This window comes from Hibiscus syriacus, unplaced genomic scaffold (genome assembly GCF_006381635.1).
Source record: "Hibiscus syriacus cultivar Baekdansim isolate YM2019G1 unplaced genomic scaffold, ASM638163v2 tig00111278_pilon, whole genome shotgun sequence".
Classification (NCBI taxonomy): Eukaryota; Viridiplantae; Streptophyta; class Magnoliopsida; order Malvales; family Malvaceae; genus Hibiscus; species Hibiscus syriacus.
Genome location: NW_024063045.1, coordinates 329,577 through 341,046, shown reverse-complemented (window position 1 = coordinate 341,046; position 11,470 = coordinate 329,577).

Below are 11,470 nucleotides of genomic sequence, written 5' to 3'. Positions count from 1 at the left end.
AAATTTTACAATTTAGTCACTAACCCGGTATTGAGGATATTAAGAGTATTAACAGACATGATGACCCTAGGACTGACACCAATCATCAAAGGGTCAACATATAAGTCCATCAAACAAACTTGATGGGAGGATTCTCTTTTACCGCTCTCTCACCTAGACCAATCATCTTCTCCTACCTTCATTCCCTCTCCTTGCAAGGATCAACTCCAGGCTCACAGTCGAATTAATCTTCAACGGCTATGACTCTTCGTCCAAACTAAAAAAGATAAACCATCAATGACAAACGGGATAAACTTTTTCCACCTTCATAATATTTTGAGAAAAAACTCCTTAGTAGATTTCATTTTCTAAGAAACCTCATGGAACAAAATTGTAAATTCAGTCATAAAAGAGCCATTGCACCCATTAATGCTATAAAATGATTCACCTTTCGTGTTATCTTAATTTGTTGGTGATGAAATCATTTTTTAAAAGAAATATTTTAAGAACCACTTTTTTTAAGTCTAAAATCACAACAAAAATATAAATAATGTTCGATCATTATTTTCTCTCAAATAAAATTAAAAGATTGAATTAAATTAAGTGTTTACATACATCCTCCTCCTACTCCTATTGATTCACCTAAATCAAAACATTTTATAAAGGAAAATATATGATGAATGACGGGTGTAGTTATTGACACCAAAACCCTCGTCGGATATTATTTGCGCCCAATTTAATTTCTATATAAGTCCAGACTATATTTAAAAAAATTTATATGTTAATATTTTGATATATTTTCTATTATAATTTTATTTGAAAATTCGGAGCTGAATCAAAACAGAGAATTTTTATGAATCGGGCCTCCAAATACATTTTTAGTGCATAAATAATTTTTTTACTAAAAATAGATGTATAACGTTTTTCCGTTACACTTTTATGTGTTTATAGCTATATTTTTTATTTTTTATTTTTTAATAATAAAAATATTATTTTTAAAAAAAGAAAAAATTAAAAATCAAATCCCCCATTTAGTCTCATCCGCCCCACCTCTAACGGCAAAAAGTCACCACCAATCGGGTTTTGTTCAGAGCAGGACAAGGAACTCAACGGTGGCGGTCGTGTAATATACAGTCGATTTGTACCCATAAAAATCATCATGAAACAACAATGAAAACCTAGAAATCAAGTGACCATTCATGATATTTTTCATGTCGATAGACGCAGTTTCATGATGGATGGGGGACTGGATTTTGGTTGCGATAGCAAGACGATTCTGATGGTGTCAATGGTGATGGTTACGGATCGACGGTGATCGATCGACTGCGGAAGATGTAAAATTTAGGTTTTTTGGTTTTCTTTTAAAAATTATAATATTAAGTCTTTTAAATAAAATAGTTTTTGAAATTTCATATGTTTGACACGTGTCAAATAATAATCAAATTTAACAACTAGAGTACTCATATGCTAAAGTGCTCGCTTTGTATGCGAGAAGCACGAGATTTGATTTCTCGCACCTCTAATTATTCTTTTTTTTTTAATTTATACGAGAATCTCAAGCTGCGATAGACGATGATTACCCATGCAAGTTTTGTTCTTTAGGTTTTTCTTAAAAGGTTTCTCCCCTTATTATTATCTTTTTTTTAATGTTAAAATAAACTCATTCATTGATTTTTACTTTTGAATTCCATTTATATATGAAAAACATTTTTTATCATTATTTAAGTTATTAAAGTATATAGAAGATATCATTGGGTGTAGCGCAAATGGTAGAGCGCTCTGTCACGGACTTAATCGCTCAATAAGCCTCGTGCGGCCTTAGCTCCTTTTCGCCCCTCGCGATAGCTAAGTCAGCCTCACTCGAACTCGTGCTAGAGAAAGGATTGGCAAGGAAACAAAGAAGAAAGGAAAGAACTTAGAGAGAAAGCTTGTTGAATGCTTGAATGCTTACAACTCTTGGATGATTTACAAATGAGGATTCTACACCTATTTATAGCATCCCACCTCCTCAATGGACGGTGGAGATTGATTTGATCCTACGGTAGGGAGAGATTCTCTAGAATTCTCCATTATTTCCTACCTAACATGGAAGACTCTAGAATGCTTCTAGAATATGTACAAGTCTTGAGTGTTCTAGAATAATCTACACTATTCTATCAACCTCCAAGACCAAATGTGGCCCAACATAGCCAAAATAGCCCAAAGTGTGGGGAAAAGGCCCAATTTCGTGACATTCTCCCCCACCTATTCTGGCGTCGTCCTCGTCGCCTCGTACGCTTTGAGATGTTCTTCGAACTGCCACAAGTCTTCAGCTAGCTCCCATGTTGCCTCGGACTCTGGTCCCTTTCCACTTGATTAAATACTCGGTACGCGGTGGGACTCTCTCTTGCGGACCGTCCTGTTTGTGAGCACCGTTTCCACCTCTTTGTCATAAGACTTGGTTACTACGGGAGGTGCTCGATGCGAATACCCTCGCTTGGGTCTTCCTTGTCGGCATGATATGGCTTGAGCATACTTACATGGAAGACCGGATGAATCTTAAGTGTACTTGGCAAGTCTAAGCGATAAGACACTTTTCCCACCTTGGCAAGTACTTGGAATGGTCCTCGTATCTCCGTATTAGTCCTTTGTGAACGCTTCGGAGGGCTTTGAATTGTTGTGGCAAAAGCTTCACAAAGACTAGGTCTCCAACGGAGAACTCTCGATGTCGCCTCTTCTCGTCCGCCATTTCTTCATCTTCTTTCGTGCTTTCTCCAGACATGCGCGGGCGATGTCGGCGTTCTCCTCCCATGACTTAGCCATCTTGGCGGCCCCGGGACTCTTACCCTCGTCAAGTGGCATTGTCAATTTGTGCGGCGTGAGCGGTTGTTGTCCGGTCGCAAGCTCGAACGGACTCCGCCTGTGGCTTCACTTCGCTGCAAGTTATAAGAGAATTGGGCGACGTCTAGCAATTTAGCCCAATCTCGCTGGTTAGCACTCACAAAGTGTCGCAAATAACACTCCAACAAGGAGTTCATCGAGGGTCTCGATCACTGATGATGCTCCTTGGTAGGCCCCAATGCTTTACGACATTCTTGAAGAATGCTCGCGCGGCCCCTCCGCAGTGCATCCTTGGGGCATGGTATGAAAGTCCCATACTTAGAAAATCGGTAAAGGTTCCAGTAATCCCGTCGGCTGTCGGTTCTCCACTTTGTCTTGTTGGCACACAAGACAAGTCTTCACGTAAAGCTCCACGCTCCTTCATATGGGGCCAAAAGTATGCCGTCTCTAGCAATGCCATAGTGCGCTTTTGACCCGGATGACCAGCCCACTTGGTGTCGTGACACTCTTTGACAAGATCTCGCCTTAAGTTGTCCCACTTTGGAACATAGATTCGTCGTCCCTTAGTGTGAACTCGGCTAGGAAGTCTTGCCACCTAGCTTGTTTTGGTGATAGCTTTTTCTGGGTCTGAAAGTAACTCGTCGCCACGTTGTCGGTCTTGATGGTGAAGTGCGCACCGAGTAAGTAATGTCTCCATACCCGCAAGCAATGGATGATGGCTGTCATCTCTTTTCTTGCACCGTGTACGCCTCTCGGTGTCATTCAGCTTGCGGCTCTCAAATGCTATCGGATGTCCCTCTTGTATTAATACTCCCCCGATAGCGAAGTCGGATGCATCGGTATGCACCTCGAACGGCATGGTAAAGTCGGGTAAGGCCAAGACAGGTTCTTGGCTAACTGCTGCCTTTAGGTTCTCAAAGGCTTTTGACATTGTTCGGACCACTCCCATGCTTCCCCTTCTTGAGTAGGTCCGTTAATGGTGATGCTCGCGCTGTAGCCCTGTATAAACCGGCGATAATAATTACTAGACCAAGGAAGGACCTCATCTCACTTACCTTGGTCGGCGGCTCCCACTCGGTTATGGCCTTGATTTGTTCTTGTCCATTAATAGCTTCCCGTGGCCGATTACATGTCCAAGGAAGTGTACTTCCTCGGTGGCAAACGTGCACTTTTCCTTCTTGACGTACAACTCGTTTTCTCGAAGTATCTTGAACAATCCTCAAGTGGTCTACATGTTCGCCGATGGAGTTACTGTATACCACGATATCGTCCAAGTACACCACCATGAACTGGTCCAAGTACGGTTGGAAGAGCTTGTTCATGAGCGTGCAAAACGTCGCCGGTGCATTGGTTAGACCAAAGGGCATGACCAACCACTCGTACGATCCGTATCGGGTGATGCATGCAAGTCTTTGGCTCGTCGCCTTTGCTATTCGAACTTGGTAGTAGCCTTTTTGCAAGTCCATCTCGTGTACACCTTGGCGTGCAAAACGTCGCCGGTGCATTGGTTAGACCAAAGGGCATGACCAACCACTCGTACGATCCGTATCGGGTGATGCATGCAGTCTTTGGCTCTTTTGCTATTCGAACTTGGTAGTAGCCTTTTTGCAAGTCCATCTTGTGTACACCTTGGCTCCTCCAAGTCTGTCAAATAAATCGGCAATCAAGGGATCGGGGTAGCGATTTTAATGGTTACCTTGTAAGTGCTCGGTAATCGACGCACATGTGCAATGACCCATCGTGCTTCTTTTGGAAGAGTACCGGTGCGCCATACGGTGCCTTCGAAGGTCGAATCATTCCCATATCTACTAGCTCCTTGAGTTGTCTTCGAAGTTCCTCAAGTTCGGGTGGGGCCATTCGGTAGGGTGCCAGGGCAGGCGGCTTGGCACCGGTTCCAACTCTATCTTGTGATCCACCTCAACGCCTCGGTGGAAGTTTATTTGGTAACTCGGGCGGCATCACGTCCTTGTTCTCCTCTAAGACTTTACGGATGATCAATGGTAGGTCATCCGTTTTCTCGATCCGTCATCTTCCTTTAGCATGGCCAAATAAGTAATGTCCCCTTTCTTTGATGCCTTTACCAAGTTGTATGGCCGAGAGTTGTGTGGCATCTCGACCTTGCTCTTTCGGTGCCTCGACCGTGGGGATCATGCAAGGAGACCCTTTCTCCAAGATGCAAACAGAACTAAAGGAAGGCATAGGGATAGCGGTTACCTGTCGGAGAAAGTCTAACCCCAAAACGACCTTAAAGTCATCCATGGGAATGACAGAAAAGTTCACTTGGCCCTTCCAAGTGCCTAAGCATAGCTCGACCCCTCGTGCCACGCCATGGAGTGGTACAGCTTGTGTGTTTACCGTCTTGAGCCATCCTGTGCTCCCAGTGTACTTTAGGCCCAAACGGTTGGCTTCGTCTTTAGACACGAAATTGTGGGTAGCTCCCGTGTCCACCATGGCTCTTGTCGGCTTCTCGTTGATCACCGCTTCCACATACATGAGCCCATTACTCGATGTTGGTGTCAATGGCTTGGCCTTCAAGGCGTTTAGAACTTGGAGTGACCCCATCTCGGCTTGAGACTCTGTGTCTTGACGATCGACGATGGCAGACAATGAACCAAGTTTGGGACAGCTACTCATCGGATGCGGTCCTTTACACAAGAAACATCCTCCTTTGGGAACGAAGGCCTTTTTCTTCTCTTCATAGTCCTTCGCCCGGACGTCGATCACGATCTCCCTCTTTAGCTTGTGGCCTTCGGTGATCTCGGTCTCGGTTGCCTTGGTAATTCTCCGCCGTTCTCCCCCACCTTTGGCTGGATACTTATCTTTATTTTTCGTTGCATTGGTGTGGGAGTAGGGTTGGAAGTCGACGAGTGACTCGGCGATGGCAATGGCTCATCAACCGTTTTAATGTCCGACGGTGCATCTCTTGCTTGGCCCATCCTGTAGTCCGTCAATGAAGTAGAACAAGAGATCTTCTTCGGACATATGGGAATTTGAAGCATAAGAGTTGTGAACTCTTTCACATAGTCCCGCATAATACCCCGTTGCTTCAACTCTCGTAATTTCTTGCGAGCCTCGTAGACCACATTCTCGGGATAAAAGTGCTTCTTGAGTTCTTTCTTGAACTCATCCCACGTATCTACCCGACAAGCTCCTCGCTCAATGTCGGCATGTTTCCTACGCCACCATAACATAGCAGTATCGGAAAGATATAAGGCAGCGGTCTTTACCTTGGCGGCCTCGTCGTTAAGGCCGATTCCTTCGAAGTATTGCTCCATCCGCCATAGGTAGTTTTCGACTTCCTTGGCGTCTCTTGCCCCATTGAACCCTTGCGGCTTGGGGCACTCGACCCTCGGGGTGGAGACATGGTTAGCGCTCCCGCTAACGGCGGCTCTCTTGCAGAGCGTCAAGTCCTCCCGCATCCCCTCGATGCTTTCACGGACGGCTTGGATCATATCCTCTAGTTGTATGAACCGAGCTTCCACCTCGTTGTTGGTCTCTTCGGCATTTCCTTTGAGTGTGTCAACTTGCTCCAAGACATGGTCCTCCAACGTCTTGAAGTCGTGCTGGACCCTCTCAAGCTTCTCGCCAAACTCTGCCACCATCGGTTCTATGGAAGCGCTCTCGCGGGCCTTACTTTGATCCCTCTTCTTATTCTTGTTGTTGGGTGCAGCTTCTCTTCCACGTTCCTCAGCAACAGTCGACTCGTTCGAATTTCCGGCCATTCCTACAATACACGTGCACGATATTGACGCCTTAACCTGGCTCTGATACCAACTGTCACGGACTTAATCGCTCAATAAGCCTCGTGCGGCCTTAGCTCCTTTTTCGCCCCTCGCGATAGCTAAGTCAGCCTCACTCGAACTCGTGCTAGAGAAAGGATTGGCAAGGAAACAAAGAAGAAAGGAAAGAACTTAGAGAGAAAGCTTGTTGAATGCTTGAATGCTTACAACTCTTGGATGATTTACAAATGAGGATTCTACACCTATTTATAGCATCCCACCTCCTCAATGGACGGTGGAGATTGATTTGATCCTACGGTAGGGAGAGATTCTCTAGAATTCTCCATTATTTCCTACCTAACATGGAAGACTCTAGAATGCTTCTAGAATATGTACAAGTCTTGAGTGTTCTAGAATAATCTACACTATTCTATCAACCTCCAAGACCAAATGTGGCCCAACATAGCCAAAATAGCCCAAAGTGTGGGGAAAAGGCCCAATTTCGTGACAGCTCGCTTCACATGTGAAATGCATAGTGTTGAATTCTTCCTACCTCAACTTATTCTTTAATTTGTACGGCAATCTCAAGTTATAGTAAACAATGATGATCCGTGCAAGACTCGTTTCTTTCTTTAAGTTTTCCTTCAACAATTTCTTCATCCTCCAGTATCTTGTTTTGTTCTAATAAAATAAATATATTTATTATTTTTTTACTTTTTAATTATATTTATCTATTAAAATCATTTATTATTATTTTAGTTGATAATGTGTATAAAAGATAGGGTAAACTACTTGAATAACTACCTAACTATGGGATAGGTGTCGATATGAGGACAATTTTTAAAATTTTATCAATATGACCACTTGACTTTTTTAATTGGTCTTAAACAAGCCACCTAGTTAATATTTGAGGGAAGTGTTAACATGACAATTAATAAAATTGGTATAATTATACATTTGATCTTCAGTTTTTATATATTTTATTTATTTTATTTTATTTTTAATTTAATTCAGAAAATTAACTATCCAATCAAGAGGTGTCACATGTCAACCGATTATTCTGACACATTTCACTAATGATATGTGTCACCATCTGATTAAAGAGATTTTTTTTTTATTAATTTTAATATTTAATTCAATTAATTTGTCATCATCAGTTTAAAGGGAAAACAAATAAGAGGAAACATCATGTTGCCTGGGGGAATCGAACCGAAAATTAATTTTAATATTTGATTCATTTAATTTGTCACCACAAGTTTGAAGGACGTTATGCTGGCCGAGGCAATTGAACCCAAAGTGTATGATTGTATGCCTCTACCACTGGGCTAAAGCTATCATTTTTTTGTAGCTTGTACAATATTTTATTTATCTATTTTAAATTATAACATAAAAAGGAAATAAAAAAATCTAATAAATATATATATATATATATATATATATATATATATATATATATATATATATATATATATATATATATATAATTATAGTTAATGTAAGGTTTAAAAATGAAAATGAGCTTAAGATTTTTATATTTTTAAATTAAATTAATTTTTTCACAATTACTTTTAAATGATTATAAATTTAAAGTAAATGTGAAATAATCTTTTAAAAAATAAAATTTGAATTATAAATTTATTTTTATGATTTAATTTAATTTTGTAACTTTGGATTCTCTAAATAATTTTTTAATATAATTATATTTTAAATAAAATTCATATATAATCATTTAAAAATTTAAAAAAACTAAACTTTTTAGTTTTAATCTTTGTATTATCTAAAATTTAATATATATATATATATATATATATATATATATATATATATATGACATATAATTTATTTATTATATTTTTTAAATGACTTATTTCTATCATTAACATATATTAAGGATATATATATAATCTTGTAAATGTTACTCAAGTATGTGATTTGTCTTGGTTGTTAAAATGCTTTCATTTCAAGTTGGTCTTAATTTCAGATCCTATCAATTCCATATTATTTCCTTTTTATGTCATAATTTAAAATAAATAAATAAAACATTGTACAATGTAAAACCAAATGTTGGTTTCAGCCTAGTGGTAAAGGCATGCCTACATGTACTTGAGGTCCTTAGTTCAGTCCCTAGAGAGCCAAAAAGATGTATATTATTATTTGTGGAAAACTTAATTTACTAGTGAAATGTGTTACAATAATTAGTTGACATGTGGTACATCCTGATTGGATGATTACTTTTTTAAATTAAATTAAAAATATGACTAAAAATATGGTATGACTTGTTTGAAACCAATTAAACAGTTAAGTGGTCATATTGATAAATTTTTGAAAGTGATGGTCATATCGACACTAACATCATAGTTAGGTGGCCATTCAAGTAGTTTACCCTAAAAGATATCATAGGTGCGTAGCTCATATGGTATGACTTATTTGAAACCAATTAAAGAGTTAAATGGTCATGTTGATAAAATTTTGAAAATGATAGTCATATCGATACTAACCTCATAGTTATGTGGACATTCAAGTAGTTTTACTTAAAATATATCATGAGTGCGTAGTTGATATAGTATATAGAGTGCTTGTATTAATTGCATGCGAGAGCCATTGGTTTTTTATTCCCCGCACCTTCTCTTATTCTTTTTTAATGAGTAAAATATATACATGGTCCCTTATGTTTTAGGTCTAATTGATTTTGGTTATCGGTTAAAAAAATCATTTTGGTTCATTGGTTTAAAAAAAGAGTGATTTTGGTCCCTTACGTTATCAGCCCCGTTAATCCTTTAACGAAAGTGTTATGTGATAATTAAAAGATTAAAAAAATACACGCTTCTTCTTGTTCTTCTTGAAAACGTGTCCCTATACTCCCTGCCGGTAAACAAGTCATTCTCGTTGGAGTTCTGGGTGCTTTCATCTTCCGGATACAGGTAAACCACGTATAGAATTATATATTATAGAAAATTTTGCAAGTGGGTTCTAAACTCCCATTATTGTCCTTGTTTTCTCAATTCCATGTAGGTTAAAGTGTGTTCTAGGTTTTATTGAAAAGGCAGAGGAATATGTGATGTTGCAATTAATGACTCATATGTGATGAAGGCATGGACAAAGTTGTACAAAGATGGTTATCGAGTGGGAGCTTGATTCTCTCGATGAAGCTTTAAGATACAGCAGGCACATTCTTAAGTGAATTCTGGAATGAAACTGAAAAGAGCTTAGTAAACGCCGAGATGTTGTTTACAGATATTGAGGCAAACTCAAACTTATGAACCATTTTTGTAACCCCCACAGACCGATAAGGGTAACCATATCCGATATGGGGTGTCACATTTGGGCCACCGGAGCGACCCACTTTAAAAATAGCGGAAAATTTAAAACTTTTTATCAGCACATGTAAACTAATAAAATCAGTTGTCGCTATTTAAAAATAAAACAGATTTCCAGACTCGTATATAAATCAAAATACAATTACATGCCCCCTAATCACATGTACCATACTCTGCAAGAACGCCGGAAGAACTCCCTTACTGAAGTCGATAGATGCACTGGTATAATTCTTTTAACCTGAAAAGATGAGTAATAGAGTGAGCTTTGAAAAGCTCAGTAATACAGAACTACCAGATGATGCTGAAGAACATGCAGATACAGATAAACATACATATTCTTATTATTTCCAAACATTTATAGATTTTTATGCTGAGCAGAGATCCTACTGATATTTCAGATGGTAACGGACAATGAGCTTTCAGTTCAGACAAATATTTCGGATGACTGAGTTCAGGAGATCAGAATATGTTATCTAGTGTGTTCCCGCAAAACCTGTGAAAAGATACATATCTTTTCTTTTAAAACAGTGGCAATTCAAAACATATTTTTATTCAAAAACCATATTAATCCATCCAACCAAACACACCATAATGTGTAGGTTCCACAGAACCATACACCACCAACACACCAAGTAAGGCCCTGAACACAAAGCAGAGGAGCCTGCAGTAACGGTAACGATAACTTCCTCCAACAACACCCTCCCATAAAACATTTATCAAAAACCATAGTAATCCCTCCAACCGAACACACCATAATGTGTAGGTTTCCCAGAACCATACACCCACCAACACACCATAATGTGTAGGTTCCCCAGAACCATACACCCACCAATACACCAAGTAAGGCCCCGAGCATAAAGCCGAGGAACATGCATAAATAGTAACCTCCAACAATACCCCCAAATAAAACATGTTCCGTCCGTAAACGGATATATCAAAAATCAAAACATAATTCATGTCAAGTATCGTATCAAAATCTAGGTCAAGTATCAGATCAGAATCCAAGTCAAGTATCAGATCAGAATCCATGTCAGATATCAGATCAGAATCCATGTCAAGTATCAGATCAGAATTCAAATCGAAAATCAGATAAAATATTCATGTGGGTAGGGAACACACCAGAGTTTACAGATATTATTCATAAGTACAGAATAATCTTATCAGGCAGAGAAACACGGATCTTCAATATACCTATAGAATGTTGGGATTTATAATCACTATTGGAAGAGTTCAATAACTGATGGAATCATAAGTTATTCAGATTGAGACTTATCGAGATCATATCTTATTCATACATTTTTTTTGGAAGCTCTACATAATCAAAAGGGTATTCAGAATCCTTTACATCTGAGCTACTTATATTTTCAGATATAACATAACTAATTTGAGTTGATAAGGGAGAACAACGATTCAGAAAATTTACAATCTTTGTCATTTGATCAGATTAACGAGTTACTCGATATGAATAATTCCCATAACTAATGCTCATCGACTGGTCAATTCTTTGTCCTTCCAGGGTATTTATTTATTTTATACCTAACATTCTTATCCATAGATATTCCAATGCTCTTTATTTCATTTTCACGCTTCCACAATATCATGAAATGCTGACGTGCTTGATTTATAGTTCATGAC